General features: G+C 42.3%; 1 pseudogene across 1 annotated transcript in view; it reads right to left on the bottom strand.

Annotated features, from left to right (window-relative positions):
• LOC311621775 overlaps window positions 1–17,009 on the bottom strand; it is a 28,535-nt pseudogene that overhangs the window by 5,840 nt on the left and 5,686 nt on the right. The window contains exon 3 of the transcript in view: window positions 15,066–15,160. The product of the transcript in view is annotated as an uncharacterized misc_RNA (transcript). The remainder of the gene's footprint in view (window positions 1–15,065; window positions 15,161–17,009) is intronic.

Raw genomic sequence — 17,009 nt, 5'->3', positions numbered from 1 at the left:
ACCACAGAAAAGCCTTTTTCTCTTTTCTGCCAAGGTGAGTGGGCCGGGACCCCTGGATACCGCAGGGGCAAGGGGCCTGTGAGCCACTGACAGCCCTGCAGAGAGGAAGCAGGGCGGGCACTATCGGCAGTTTGATAGCCACAGGGTTGTGGTCTACAACTCCGGGTCCTCAGGCTCACACTGTTCTTATCAAAGCTCACCCCCTCAAGGGAGTTACACTCTGCGAAGCCAAGGCACGCCCTATACCTCGTTGAGTCACTTGATGCTTTTCAAAAATTTCCTTGGTCTCTCTACCCCTTTCTTAAGATTGCCTCTTCCTCCTACAATGTTAGTCTAATTGGGGAGAGATGCCCTTGATCCACTCTGCTGGGTCAGGGATGAACCTACTGGCCAGTTGGGTTTTTGGGCTTTTAGAATGTCAATTCCAACCCCAATAACCATTTTTTAAAATGTCTAACATTGTAATACAGTTCAGATCAGCAAATCTGGTTCATAAAAATATGGAACGCTTCATGACTTTGCCTGTCATCCTTGCATGGGGGTCATGCTAACCTCTGCATTGTTCCAATTTTAGTGGACATAAATCCTCAATTCCGCAGACCTCAATTTAATGGACTTCAGATTTAATGGACAAAATTTCCAGGCTGGCCCTAGCCAGTTTTGCTCAGTGGATAGCCCTAGCCCATGGACTAAAGGGTCCTGGGGTCAATTCCAATCAAGGTTGTAGACTCAATCTCTAGCCCTGGTTGGGCGTGTGCTGGAGGCAACTAACTGATGTGTCTCTCTCACTTCAATGTTTCTCTCTGTGTGTCTCTCCCCTCCTGTCCACTCTCTAAAAATCAATAGAAAAATATTCTCAGGCGAGGATTAACAACAACAAAAAATTTCCAGTCCATATGACATATGTGAAAATGAATACCCTGTTAATTTTCAACTGCTTTTAACCAAGACTTAATAAATAATTAACAAGTATTTTTTTTATCAACTCACTGTTGTTTTTTTAAATTTTAGTGAGTAGACCATATGTTGGAAAAAATACTGTAATAATTTTACCAACATAAATAAATATTACATACCTACAATTATAGTCTACATATTTAAATCAAGTCAAGGTTCAGCGAATGATTAGCATGTGGTCACAGCAAATCATGCGAGGTAATTGCTTCTGCTGTCCCCTGGCATGACTTTAAGCAGCATTTTTAACAGGGGCTGGCCATGTTCCCACATGTGCTAAGCCACATCCAAGCCGTGTGCATTTGTGTACTTGCATGACTGGTAGATGCACGAATTTACTAGACCTATTCAGAATAAATTTAAAATGACTGTAATACATATGAAGAGTTTTCCGTGGAATTAAACTTTTCATACATAATTTTAATTATACAAACGTAAGTACAAATAGGAAAATTAACTTGTCAATTTTTTAACATACTCATTGAGAAAACCTACTTTATTATATAATGGACTTTTGGCTTTAATGGGCAGCCTTCTGCCCAAATTATTCGTTATGTTGAGGTTTTACTGGATGTGCTGCTGAAGCACATAAGTAAACAACCATTTTTTAATGAATCTCTGGCAGAAAACGAATTCCTAAGCCCTGCTTATAAGTCATTCACTCAGTGAATACTTACTGCGCGCCTACTGCTTTAGGTGCTTGCCATGCAGAGTAAATAAGTCCACGATGCCCTCCCATGCTGTGGAGGCAGAGACAATGAGCAAGCATGTCACTGGTCCAATGCACTCCCGGGTAGAACTCCCTCACAGAATTTCACACAACGCCCTGTTCCTGACCTGGTGTTGGTAAGCTCATTCGTCTCACAAGTCATCTTTTGGACCAAATGTTCTTAATAATTTAGAATATCACGGGGCCTGTGTTCCTTATAATCAGCACGTGGACTTAGGATAGGAACTTTGTTGAAGACTAACTGGCTAGCCTAGCTACCCCGCCAAAGTAGGTGCTATGGACACAGGCCTTTGGGACTTTGGTGCTTTGTATGCTTTTAATCCTATCTCACAAACAGGGGGTAACAGGGGGTCATGTCTCATCCCAGCACAAAACTTGAGGTTCTGAACCCAGGCAGGATTCTAACTGCTGACTGTTTCTAGCTCTCTTGGCTGTTTCCATGGCCTCCATAGGTCAAAACTGCGTCAAAACGTTAGTAAAGAAATTCTCAATAAACATTTCAGAACTTCAGTGGAAGCCACAGGCTCATCTAGAATTGTTACTTGGAAAGCACAAACCCACCAGCTCTAAGTACAATGCACAAGGCTAGTCCTTTCTAGTCCAGGCACCCTAGCCTGTCCCCCTGGTGCTGATAGCCAGCAGGAGTCACTGGAAAAGCGCGTGCTGCTTGAGGGGAAGCGTTGGCTCCTTCCTGTGGCAGCGACAGTGACTCTCCATGGACAGCGCCTGTCTGCAATGGCCAACGATTAACCACACAACCCAATACCAGGAACATGGCATTACTGAACCGGCAAAGCCTTGAGGTTATTTGGGTCAATTAGCCTCCTTTAAACAGTTCATTTTGGATGTACTTCTTCACTGCCATGAGGAGAGTCACTTTCTAAGCTTTTGTTGCAAGTATAATTTTGGAAGTAACTATTGTGAGGGTTTCAGACAAAAGACAAGTAAAGGGAAAACTGCAGGCATGGAATGTGAAAGCATATTGTGTATGTAGCAGATTGAGTGCAGGAGAACATACATTTGTTTCCTTAATCCTCACCTGTGGACATGGTCACCGTTTTGGAGAGGAGGGTGTGGGGGAGCGAGAGAGAGATGGATGGGAGAGAGAAACGCCAGTTGGCTGCCTTCGTTCATGCCTAGACCAGGACCCAAATCCAAAAACCAGTTGAATAAGGCTCCAATGGGGGCAGAAGAATATCTTTTAGGTAATGGATTTTACTTATATTTCCTGCAAAGTATCCACAGATGACACTGCAGTTCAGCAAATCAAAGCCCGGGAAAGCGTATCTCTCTATCCCAAAGCGTCCTGTGACAGCGGAAATGCAGGGAGGACTGTGAGGTGGCGCCACCACCTGGGGTCAGTGCAGTGCCTCAGCCCTGATGAACACTTGTGGCCAGCTGTGGGCCTCTTGCTCTGTGTGCTTACACTGAGTGACCAGATTACTATGCGTTCAGAGATCATAATAACCTGGCCACTCAGTGTATATCCTACATAATAAAAGGCTAATATGCAAATTGTACCCTCGACCAGGAGTTCAACTAACAGGCAGGTTGGCCAACGGCCCTTGTCTCCTCCCCTTGGCCAGGCTGGCCAGACCCCACCCATGCACGAATTCATGCACCAGGCCTCTTATATATATAAATATATACTGAGTGGCCAGATTATTATGCATTCAGAGATCATAATAATCTGGCCACTCAGTGTATCTCCACCCTGGACTTAGCTCTCTGCAAGGACTTCCGACCCACAAATGCCAGGTCAGCATCCAGGGCAGTGCCATGCGACTCTATCTCCACCCCTAGTGCGTGCTAGCACCTAGCAGGTGCTCCACAAAGGAGTGCTGACCAAAAAGCATCAGCATGCTCACTTGGCCAAAGAGAAGGAGCATACCCTTTTCTATAGTGCACGATTATTTCATTGTTGTTTCCTTTTTTTGTGTGGAAAGTATAGACATCATTGCAATTTTTAATGGAGCTACCTGTGAAAAACAATCAAGCTAACCAATTTCTAATATTACCACGTTAAGGGCCTTACCCCCTATACTTAGAAGACTGTACACACTGATTTTTTTGAAAAGCACCCCAATTGTGAACCTCCATTAACAATAAACTCGATTTAACCATTACATTTACAGGCCGCTGAGTAGTATATCCTTGGGTCAATAAGTAAATATGGATCTATTAAACTTAGTAAAATAATCCACCCTGTAGGACCAACATATCTCACCTGTGTCAAGGAATCACTAACCATCTTTCCAAAACAGCAGAAGGAAGAATAATGTCCCTGAACTCTACAGTCCTGCCTGTTGGCAAGTATGAAATCCATCTCTGATAGACATGTGCTAAATTCGTCATGCTGGTGAACCTCAGAGCACGCTCTAATCATCTGACCAAACCCTGCTGCGTGTACACCTGGCCTCTGGACTTCAGTCAGACACTTAAGATTAGCGTTACCTAATCAAATGGCAAGCCAACATCAAATTATCAAAGAAATGATACTCAGGTTCCCTGATTAAGTTTGTGCCTCTAAAAATGCTTATAGTGTCATGAGACTCGATTGCCAACGTGTCTGGCTATCCCCACATCTGTGCCAAGACTACAAGAATTGGTCTCTAGAGTCTTTGTTCCCAAGGAAGTAAATCTCGAGGTTGGCTACACTGGCTGCACAATGGAATAAGCTGGGAGCTTTTGGAGATACTGACACCAGATCTCACCCCAGAGGCTCCGATCTAACTGGTCTAGAGTGTAGTCAGAGCATCAGGACTTTTGCAAGCTCCAAGTAATTCTGATGTGTGCCAGGCTGGGAGCCCCTCCTTCTCTCTGTTCTCAAAGAAAATTCTCAGAAGCACAAGTTAGATGCCCCCTGCTTCTGCATGGCCCTCACATCAATCAGCAAGTGAGCATAGAGTCCTTTTCACCCCAGAGTGTTCATCTCCTCTTCCAGGCACCACACTTTGCTTCTATGGCACAGCCAGGGCCTTTCATGCACCTTCTCCAGATTTCATGCACCTTCCCCAGAGCAGGTGGAAAACACTCAGGTAGGCGATGGAGAAAGAGTCCTTCCAATTCTACAGGAGAAAGGCTATTCAAACAATCCAGTGTCACTTTCTTCACACATCTCATTTCTTTTTTTTGCTTTGCTTTGTTTTATTAATCCTCACCTGAAAATCTTTTTCCACTGAGTGGAAGGGAAGGAGGGGGTAGAGAGAGAAATAGGAGTAGAGAGAGTGAGAGTGAGAGAAAAATATCAATGTGAGAGAGACACTATAATTGGCTGCCTCCTGCATGTGCCCCAACTGGGGCCCAGAATCAAACCCATGACCCTTTGGTGTGTGGGCTGACACTCTAACCACTGAGCACTACCAGCCAGGGCTCACCTCATTTGTCTAATCTCTCTCCTGTCAGTCTCCTCCCTGCCTTCCATTTATACTGCTCTAGTTCCTATAAAATCAACTCAGCCATCAAAACTGTTCTTTCTCTGCAAGTCATGTAGCCTCCCTTCAAACCATTCTCTGCTCTGCAAGGTGCTCTTTTCAAAGGCGACTGTGAATTATCAGTCCTGAGGTTGGTAATAATAGTGCATTCCTTTCCGGATCAAACTCACATGTCTCCACTGACTCATCTGCGGTTCCTGCAAGTGTGTCACCTGATCCCATGCGTCCTGTGCTCACACCAGTGCTGGGCACACTTTCACAATTCATCTGAAAGATCATCTCTGCCACCCAGTCGGAATGATATGCTCAGCAGGTGCACTCCCACGGCACCCCACACCTTCTTCTATCAGTAACACTGCCACTGAGCAGCATGGTTGTCACTGTAATGGACAGTGAGCTTATTCAGAGTGAGGACTGCATTTTAGTCCCCTTTTCTCTGGGCTCAGCACAGGACCAGGGCAACAGTAAGTGCTCAGTCAATATTTCTTGAATGGATGCCCATCATTTCACATGTCCTTGCTTGCATGTACTTCCTCTTCATTGGCTGCCTCCCATCTGTAATCACAGTATCCACACGCCCACTGAAACCTGGCTGAGGCATCTTTCCCTCATCGAGGCTTCCTGAATCTAGCTTCCAAGGCACTGTTGACCATGCCTGCCTTTGGACCGCCATTGGGCACTCCCAACACTAGTACCTCCACTCTGCTGGAATCATGTCCTCATGTCTATCTCCCTTACTAGACTGTAGGCTCCTTGTTGGCTCCTACAGTCTATTCATTTCTCTCCATATTCTGAGCATTGGTTACATAACAGCTGGTGAGTAACAAAGCTTTAATTTTTCCCCCCTCTCCAATCCTTGTTTTATACCATTGCTAGAATGTTCTCAAACAAAATTCAGATGATGTCTTTCCAGGGCTTAAAAATCTTCAATGGATTCTTTTGCCAATAGTGTCTTTCCCAAAGTTCGGTGTCTGCAATCCTGGCAGTACACGTGATAATTTTCAGATGTTATACATTATTTCTTTTTATTTTAATGATTAGGTATTTTAATTGTGTTAGAAAAAGTGAAACACACTAAATGAGTGATTTTTAAAATATATTTTATTGATTTTTTTATAGAGAGGAAGGGAGAAGGATAGAAAGTTAGAAACATCGATGAGAGAAACATTGATCAGCTGCCTCCTGCACACTCCCTACTGGGGATGTGTCCACAACCAAGGTACATGCCCCTGACCAGAATTAAGCCTGGGACCCTTCAGTCTGCAGGCCAATGCTCTATCCATTGAGCCAAATCAGTTAGGGCCAAATGAATGATTTTATCTATAATTTTACTTATGACATGATTTTTTAAGTTAGTTTAAAATAAATTTGAAGAAAAATAAATAATAGCACAGAAAGTACTCATATAACAAAGTCAAAAGTCATCCTATTTGGGAAGCTCTGATGTATAGGATTAATAGAGTCCAACTGTAGCATGCAGGTCCTTCTCGTCAGCCTGGTTACGTTTCCAGCCACACCTCCCTCTGCTGTCAGCAAGCACAAAAAAAATGTTACTAAATGATGGGTTCCCCTGTCATATGCCCTCATTGAATCTGTTCTCACAGTGGCCAGAAGGGTACTGTTGAAAGGTAAGTTAAGTCAAGTCAGGTCATTACTCTGCTCCAATTAGAAAACTTATTATTTCTAGATGTAAACTAACCTATAAGGTTATGTAAACTATAAAGTGTATGATGTGCCACTATATCTGCAACTAAACCTGAACAAGATACACAAACACACATAAATATAAATAAAGTCAATATAGCACAATTGATGTAAGGAGTGATTATGAATTTTCATGTATTTTTCTTTCAACTATTTTTTTAATTTTCATAATAAAAAGTTGTGAGAAAAATAAGGTCTTGATGTATAGAGAGATGGATATTTTGATCAATATGTGCTAAAACCAACATAACTAGATATAAACAGTTAAATCTAGGTGGTGAATATGAGCCTTCACTGTACAACTTTTTCAATTTTGTTGTATAATTAAAAATATTCATAATAAAATGGGGGCCGAAACCGGTTTGGCTCAGTGGTAGAGCATCAGTCTGCGGACTGAAAGGTCCCGGATTTGATTCCGGTCAAGGGCATGTACCTGGGTTGCGGGCACATCCCCAGTAGGGGGTGTGCAGGAAGCAGCTGGTTGATGTTTCTCTCTCATCGATGTTTCTGGCTCTCTATCTCTCTCCCTTCTTCTCTGTAAAAAATCAATAAAATATATTGAAAAATAAAATAAAATAAAATAAAATAAAATAAAACGGGGGTGGAGTAGTTGTATAAAAACCATTAAAAAAATAAATCTCTGTCTATGTAGAAAATCCAAAAGAATGAAACCCCCCCCCCAAAAAAAAATCCTGGAATTAATAAACAATTATAGCAAGGTTTCAGGATACAAAGTTAATATATAAAAGTCAATTGTTTTCCTATACACCAACATGAACAAGTGGAACTTAAAATTAGAAACATAATTCCTTTTACATTAACACCCCAAAAATGAAATACTTAGGTATAAATCTAACAAAATATGTATAACATCTGTATGAGGAAAACTACAAAACTCTGGTGAAATAAATCAACTAAATAAATGGAGAGATGTTTCATGTTCATGTACAGGAATACTCAGTATTGTCAAGGTGTCAGTTCTTCCCTACTTGACCTATAAATTCAATTCAATTCCAATAAAAATCCCAGCACGTTATTTTGTGGATATCAACAAAACTTGATATCCAACGTTTATATGGAGAGGCCAGAGATTTAAGAAATAATAAAACTATTGAAAAAGAACAGTTAAGGAAACCAAGATGGCAGCATAGGAAAATGCCTGTACTTATCACCTCCCACAACTCATCAAAATTGCAGCTAAAAACAAGACAACCATCAGCCAGAACTGCCAGAAGCTGGCTGAATGAGAATCCTGCAGCTAGAGAAGTAAAGAAGAAAGCACACTGAGACTGGTAGGAGGGGCAGAGGCACAGAACAGGCTGGACGGATGCCCACGTATGCCACTTTTTTATTTGCGTGGGAAATAGTCTCTGCAAAGGCCTCCCCAAACAGCAAGGCTCCCAGACCCACATGAGAGTCCAGTTCAGGCTCCCAGAGCTGGGAGAGGCAGTCCCCATAACTATGGGCTGTAAAAACAAGTGGGGATTGGGGCTCAGTGACACCAAGGCTGCTGGAGATCCAACTGGTCCTCTTAAAGGGTCAGCGCACAAACTGAACTTACTCCAATTCAATCCCTCTGAGCTCCAGTGCTAAGGCAAGGCTATGGGGAACCCAAGTACGTAAGAGGAGGAACTGGACTGTCTGGCATCTGGGCAGGAACTGGGAGGTGGCTTTCTCCCAGACAGAGGCAATCTCAGGGGTCTTTGTTCCTATGCTGGGACTTCCAGGTGGCAGGGCTGACTGGCAGCCATTTATGTTTGTTCTGCCCTGGTGATTCCCCAAGACCCACTCTATCTGATTTAAAGCTCCACCCAACAGCGGCTTTTGCATATGAATGGCCTATCCTTACTCAAACAACTGTATCTGGGTCAGGGAGCCCCAAACCTATCAATAAAAGACCCATGACCTGGCACTAGCACCATCCTGCCTTGCTTCACAGCTGGGCCTCACCTGGTCACTTCTAAACCCAATACAAAGAGGAGGAATCTTCAATTCTCTCAGTAGCTCCTGTCAGGGTCCTCAGGCAGTGGCACCCAGTGGTCAGAATCATACCATACCAGATAAAAACTCTACACATCCGTAAGTGACACATTCAAGGGATAGACTCAGTGAGCACCAAAGCCACACTGAAGCAAGTCCTGCTCCATAGAGGTATCTCCTGCACACTCACTATATTCAGCTGATCCTCATAGCCAATTGGCCTAGAGGTCAATTCCACTCAGTGATACCAACAGCAATCAAATTTCAATTACAGGACTGTGCACACAGCCCACATAAGGGTGCAACTAGAGTGCCCAGCTCAGGTGACTGGGGAGGCTAAGCTACTGAGCCCTATAGGACACCTATTACACAAGGCCACTCTACCAACTCAAGGAGACATAGCAGCTCTACCCAATACATAGAAACAAACACAGGGAATCAGCCAAAACACAGAGACAAAGAACCATGTCACAAATGAAAAAAATGAAAGAAAGAAAACTACTGGATATATAGTTCAAAACCACAGTATTAAGGTTAATCAAGAAACTTTATGAGACCTCCAAGGGACTTAGTGAGAATTTCAAGGATCTCAGTGAGAATGAAAAAAAAAAAAAAAGGAAAAGGACCAATCAGAAATTAAGCATACGCTGACTGGAATAAAGAATAATTAATGTACAGGGATTCAAATGTAGAGTAGAGGATTCCAAGAATCAAATCAATTATTTGAAATATGAGAAAGCAAAAAACACCCTATCAGAAGAGCAAAAAGAAAAAAAATACAAAAATATGAAGATAGTGTAAGGAGCCTCTGGGACAACTTCAAGTGTACCAACATCTGCATTATGGGGGTACCAGTAGGAGAAGAGAGAGAGCAGGGTATTAAAAACCTACTTGAAGAAATGACAGAAAACTTGCCCTAATTGGTGAAAGAAATAAACTTGCAAGCCCAGGAAGCACAGAGAGTCCCAAACAAGAGGAATCCAAAGAGGACCACACCAAGACACATCATAATTAAAATGACAAGAGCTTAAAAAAAAAGATAATCTTAAAACCAGCGAGAGAAAATCATTTAGTTGCCTATAGGAGAGTGCCCCTACAACTGTCAGCTGATTTCTCAACATAAACCTTGAAGGCCAGAAAGGAGTGGTAAGTAATATTTAAAGTGATGAATAGCAAGGACCTACAACCAAGATTACTCTATCCAGCAAAACTATCATTTAGAATTGAAGATCAGATAAAAAGCTTCACAGACAAGAAAAAGCTAAATGAGTTTATCACCACCAAACCAATATTACATAAAATATTGAAGGGTATTCTAAAAGAAGAAGAAGAAGAAGAAGAAGAAGAAGAAGAAGAAGAAGAAGAAGAAGAAGAAGCCGGAGGAGGGGGTGGGGGAGTAGAGGGGAGGAGGAGGAGGAGAGAGGAGAGAAGGGGGGAGGAGGAGGAGGAGAACAAGGAGGGAAGAAAGTGAACAATAAAAAGGCAATAATAAATACATAACTATCAACAGTTGAATCTAAAAATCAAAATAAATGAATAAGAAATCTAATGAACAGAATAAACTGGTGAATAAAATAGAATCAGAGGCATGGAAATGGAACAGACTGACAATTCTCAGAGGGAAGGGGATAGGGGAGGTAGGAAGACATTAAACAAAGATCTTATATGCATACTAGAGGCCCGGTTCACAAAATTCATGCATGGGGGATGTGTCCCTCAGCCCAGCCTGCAACCTCTCCAATCTGGGACCCTTCAAAGGATATACAACTGCCTATTTAGGCCCAATCCTACTGGGATCAGGCCTAAACGGGCAGTCGGACATCCCTCTCACAACCCAGGACTGCTGGCTTCCAACCGCTTGCCTGCCTGCCTTCTTAATTGCCCCTAACTGCTTCTGATTGCCAGCCTGCCAGCCTGATTGCCCCTAACTTCCCTCCCCGGTAGCTTGATCAACTCCAACTGCCCTCCCCTGCAGCTATCTTGTGGCGACAATCTTGTGTTCTCATGGGGGCAGCCATCTTTGACCACATGGTGGCAGCCATCTTGTGTGTTGGAGTGACAATCAATTTGTATATTACTCTTTTATTAGATAGGATATGCATTACCTATACACATAGACAATAGGGTGGTATAGGCCTACAGCAGGGTGGAAAATAGGTGGAGGAGACAATACGGGGGAGGGGGGAGAGGGACATTTGTGATACCCTCAACAATAAAGATTTTTTTTTTAATTCATGATGAACAACTTATGAAACTTTTATTTTATTTTTTTTAAAGTATGAGGCATATTTAATATATTTTATTGATTTTTTTACAGAGAGAAAGGGAGAGAGATAGAGAGCTAGAAACATTGATGAGAGAGAAACATCGACCAGCTGCCTCTTGCACACCACTCACCGGGGATACACCCACAACCAAGGTACATGCTCTTGACCAGAATTGAACCAGGGACATTTCAGTCTGCAGGCCGATGCTCTACTACTGAGCCAAACCGGTTTCAGCAACAATAAAGATTTTTAAAAACTCAAAAAACACACAAATACTTTAGGTATTTCAATGATTTTTTTTTATTTTTTAAGATATTTTGATTGATTTCAGAGAGGGAACCAGAGAGGGAGAGAGAGATAGAAACATAAATGATAAAAGAGAATCATTGATCAGTTGGCCCCTACTGGAGATTCAGCCAGCAACCTTGGCATGTACCCTAAACTGTGATCTCCAGGTTCACAGGTTGATGCTCAACTACTGAGCAACACATTGGCGCTATTATTTGGATTAACACAAAAGGCACAATTTATGAAGTAAGTCATTAAAGTGTACTTCATGCCGAAACCGGTTTGGCTCAGTGGATAGAGCGTCAGCCTGCGGACTGAAGGGTCCCAGGTTCGATTCCGGTCAAGGGATGTGCCCTTAACCATGTACCTTGGTTGAGGGCACATCCCCAATAGGGGGTGTGCAAGAGGCAGCTGATTGATGTTTCTCTCTCATCGATGTTTCTAACTATCTATCCCTCTCTCTTCCTCTCTGAAAAAAATCAATAAAATATATTAAAAAATTAAGTGTACTTCATTAAAGTTAAAAACTTCTTCTCTGCCTAAGACTCTGTCAAGAGAATGAAAAGGCAAGCCACAGATTGGGAGAAAATATTTGCAATGACATATCTGATAAAGGACTGTAATCCAAGAAATCATAAAACTCATCAATAAAAAATGAGCTACCTAATTTAAACATGGGCAAAAGACATGAACAGACTCCTAACCAGAGACATACATACATAGAAAATCCTCTATATATATTAAAAAGCTAATATGCAGCCTGGACCGGTTTGGCTCAATGGATAGAGCGTCGGCTTGGGGACTGAAGGGCCCCGGGTTCGATTCCAGTCAAGGGCATGTACCTTGGTTGCAGGCATATCCCCAGTAGGGGGTGTGCAAGAGGCAGCTGATCAATGTCTCTCTCTCATTGATGTTTCTAACTCTCTATCTCCCTCCCTTCCTCTCTGTACAAAAATCAATAAAATATATTAAAAAAAAAAAAAAAAAAAAAGCTAATATGAAAATAGATCAAATGGTGGAACAACCAGTTGCTATGACACGCACAAACCACCAGGGGGCAGACGTTCAATGCAGGAGCTGAGTGCCACTCAGCCAGAAGCTGGGCTCACAGCTGGAAAGCGCAGAGGCATTGGAAGGAGCCTCTCCCCAGCAGTGCTAAGGAATGGCTTAGGCCCATGGGGAGCAGACCTAAGCTGTCAGTCAGACATCCCTCAAGGGCTCTCGGACTAAAAAAGGGTACAGGCCAAGCTGAGAGACCTCCTGAATGCAAGAATTTCATGCACTGTACCTCTAGTAGGCATATAAAAAATATCCTAGCCTTAGCCAGTTTGGCTCAGTAGATAGAGCCTCAGCCCGTGGACTAAAGGATCCCAGGTTTGATTCTGGTCAAGGGCACGAACTTCAGTTGCAGGCTTCACTCTGGCCCTGGTCGGGATGCATGTGGGAGGTAACCAATGTGTCTCTCTCATATTTATGTTTCTCTCTCTCAATCTACCTCTCCTCCTCCGTTCCACTCTCTCTAAAAATCAATGGAAAAAATATTCTCAGGTGAGAATTAACAATGACAAAAAATGTTCCATATTATGTGTCATTAGGGAATTGTAAATTAAAATGAGATACCACTGCATACCCATTATTATGGCCAAAATCCAGAACACTGACAACACCAAATGCTAGTGACTATACAGAGCAGCAAGAACTCTCATTTCTTTGCTGATAGAAATTCAAAATGGCATAGTAACTTTGGATGACAGATTGGTAGCTTCTTACAAAACTAAAATACTTTTCTTACCATATGATCAAGCAATTGCACTCCTTGTTCACACAAAAGACTGCATAGGGATGTTTATACCAGCTTCATTCATAGTTGTCAAAACTTAAAAATACACACACACACAAACACACACACACACAAAAAAAAAAAAACACAACAACAACAACAACAAAACAAAAAAAAACACACCAAGATGTCCTTCAGTAGGTGAATGGATAAACAAACTGTGGTACATCTGTGACCAAATAAACAAACTGGTACATCCAGGCAATGGAATCTTATTCTAAAAAGGAAAGAATGATCATGTCATGGAGGACCTGAAATGAATATGACTAGGGAAAGAAACCTATCTGAAAAAGCTGCATACTATATGATTCCAACTATATAACATTTTGGAAAAAGCAAAACGATGGAGACTGTAAAAGGACCATTGGTTGTCCGGGTGAGAAGTGGACAAGAGATGAGTAGTTGTAACTAGTCTGTATAACACTATAATGGTGGAGCATGTCCTTATACATTTGTCCAAGATCATAGACTATACAACAGGAATAAACCTTAATGTAAAGAGTGGACTTTGGTGATGATGATGTGTCAAGGTAGGTTCCTCTATTGCCACAAAGGCACCACTCTGGTAGGGCTTGTTGATTACAGAGGAGGCTGTGCATTTGGAAAGACAGAGAATATATGGGAACTCTGTGTACTTTATGCTAATTTTTATCCCTAAAACTGCTCTACTAGTAAAGATAAAATAAATTAAACAATCAAATGAAAAATCAGCCACTGCCTCACTATCACCATTAACCTCACAGTGAAGCTACAGGGATAATAGAGCAGAGCTGCCAAAACCTGGCCTGTGAGATCTGGCCTCCCTCTCCCTGACCCCGCCCCAGCCACACTGGCCGGCCTCCTCATCAGCCTAGAATGCCAGGCATGCTGCACCTCAGAGCCCTTGCTGTGCTTTCTGCCAACAATCTTGCCCACCCCTCTCCCCCAGAGAACTGCCATGGTTCCCTCCCATGTCCCTTTAGTCCTTTATTCAATTGTCACCTCCTCGATAGGCCTTCCCCATCATCCAATTGGAAATGCACTCTTGCCAGCACTTCTTATTCTCTTTCTTGTTTGATTTTTCACCAGAGGACTTATCTCCATCTAACATACTATGTATTTTACTAACTTACTTTCTTGTCTGTCTCCCTCCCACTAGAACACAAGCTCTGTGTGGGCCAAGATTTCACTGCTGTTCATAGCCCTGCCACAGAGCCTAGAACTTGGGAGGCTCTCAATGACATTTGTTGAAAGGCTAAATGAACAGCTTGAGAGTAGTCTCATGCTTCCAGACATTTATCATAATGTTTTCCTTACCAGGAATGAGATTTTTCCGTGTCCAGAAGGGGAAATCCAACTCAGCCTCCAACACTCACCTCAAGAACCCCTCTTCTGTGACCTGCTCCCTGACCCTAGACATTCCGAGGTAGGATCGCCTCTGATCCCTCAGTGCCCCATTATGCTTCCAGAGGGCCCTTAGCACAGTATTTGGTAATTTGTGGGGCTCCTTATTCATCTTGAATTCCGCACACCTTCAAATCTGACAGCTAATAATGGCAGGCCCTCAGAAACATTTGTGGAATTAAACAAGAAATGAATGAATGACTTAAATAAAGCAACCGATATATAGCTTAGTATGAATTACATAGACAGTTACAGTACACATAATTTAAAGAATACCATTAAAGATACTATTAAAGTTTCTTTGATGTTAATACTTTTGACTATAGCTTACTCAAAATCTATGAGTTAATGACTAATAATATCCAAAGTCCAAGAAAATTGCCTAGTAATCAATATAAAAGGCTGAGTTTGCATTCATATTTCCATTATTGCATACATTACTACAAAGGTCACTTTACCTTTCGTTTGGGTTTCCCTAAGCATACTGGTTTAGCCTAAAGAGTATCACCATGGGATCTAAAGACTGAGCAGGTTTGTTAAACAAAGCATTTATGCCAAAACCATAGAGGAAAGGGGTGGACTGAAATAGAAAAAGTAGCATGGGTTTATGTCACACACAAATGCCATGTGTAAGTATTATGTGTGTGTGTGTGTGTGTGTGTGTGTGTGTGTGTGTACATACATACACACTAAAGGCACAGATTCATGCACCAGTAGGATTCCTTGGCCTGGCCTGCTGGGATTTGGCCAAACCTAGCTCTCCGACCTTTCCCGAGGTGTCCTGGATTGCAAGAGGGCACAGGTCAGGCCGAGGGACCCTATCCATGCATGACTGGGGCTGGGAGGGACTGCGGGAGGGCTCCAGGGCGTGTCCAGCCCATCTCACCCAGTTCTAATCGGGGTTGATCGGGGCCACCCAGGGAGGGACTATATAAGGTTAGATGGCTGGGGAGGGACCATGGAAGGGATCCAGGGCGTGTCCAGCCTGTCTCACCCAGTCCTGATCAGCCATACCCCAGCAGCAAGCTTAACATACCAGTTGGAGTATCTAACCCCTGGTGGTCAGTGTGTGTCATAGTAACTGGTCGAATGGTCAAACAGTTGAACACTTAACATATTAGGCTTTTATATATATAGATATGCATCAGGCACCTTTTGTTTAAGTACATCTTGACTCTATTTTATACTTTTTCTATTATCTCATTAGACTCAAGGAAGACTTATCTATACTTTTTTATCTATTAATTATATCTTTACTAACCCCATAGTCATGAGAGGTTACAGAACTGGAAAAACCTAACTCTTTAAACAAAGAAACTAATATCAAAACAGGAGACTCACTCAGCCCTAGCTGGTTTGGCTCAGTGGATAGAACATTAGCCTGCAGACTGAAGAGTCCCAGGTTCAATTCCAGTCAAGGGCATATGTCCAGGTTGCAGGCTTAATCCCCAATGGGGGGTGTGCAGGAGGCAGCAGATTGATGATTCTCTCTCATCATTGATGTTTTTATATCCCTCTCCCTTCCTCTCTGAAATCAATAAAAATATATTTTAAAAAATAAAATAAAAATAAAATGCTCACTGAGTGACAGCTGTCTGTGCTCTGTACTATAGTAAGTGTGCCACAGGTATTACTTCATTTAAGCCCCACCACAATCCCATTGGAAAGATAATGTCACTCCTATTTCAAAGACTGGAAACAGATTAAGGGTCTACAGTCACCCAGCTTGTCATTAGAACTAGATTCACACCCTAGTCTCTCTGCCCTGTTTCATTAAGATTTACTCTTTGTGTACTCCTTCCAGACCACTTTTTGATAATTAAGTTGTGTCATATAAAATATTGATAGCCTTCTGAAGGCTAAGTGCACTGTCTTGAATAGAAATCTTGTCATAGTTCAACTAATGATGGAAACCTTACAACTAAGGAAGAAATAGAAGAAAAAAAGAAAAGAAAAAAATGAGACCAGACAGAGAAAGTTTGATTTGAAAGTAAGAGAATGAGTTTCATTCCCAGTTCTTCAATCTGCTGGTTATACTACCTCATGAAAGTTAACCTCTCTGGAATCTTAGTTTCCAAAAAATTGGGACAATTATGATTGTATGATAATATAACAATATTATTGCTCTGTCCCCCTCACTAGACTGTCACTGCCACAAGGGTAAGGGCCACATCTGTTCTTGCTCACTGTATTCAGTTCTTTTTGTTTTAAAATATATTTTATTGATTTTGTACAGAGAGGAAGGGAGAGAGATAGAGAGCTAGAAACATCGACGAGAGAGAGTCATCGATCAGCTGTCTCTTGCACACCCCCTACTGGGGATATGCCCGCAACCAAAGTACATGCCCTTGACTGGAATCAAACCCGGGACCCTTCAGTCCCCAAGCCGACGCTCTATCCATTGAGCTAAACCGGTTTCAGTTGTATTC

This window comes from Pipistrellus hanaki, assembly GCF_964339955.1.
Source record: "Pipistrellus hanaki genome assembly, chromosome: 4".
NCBI classification, from domain to species: Eukaryota; Metazoa; Chordata; class Mammalia; order Chiroptera; family Vespertilionidae; genus Pipistrellus; species Pipistrellus hanaki.
Note: the sequence above shows the minus strand (reverse complement) of the source record. Positions and strands in the feature narration are given on the sequence as shown.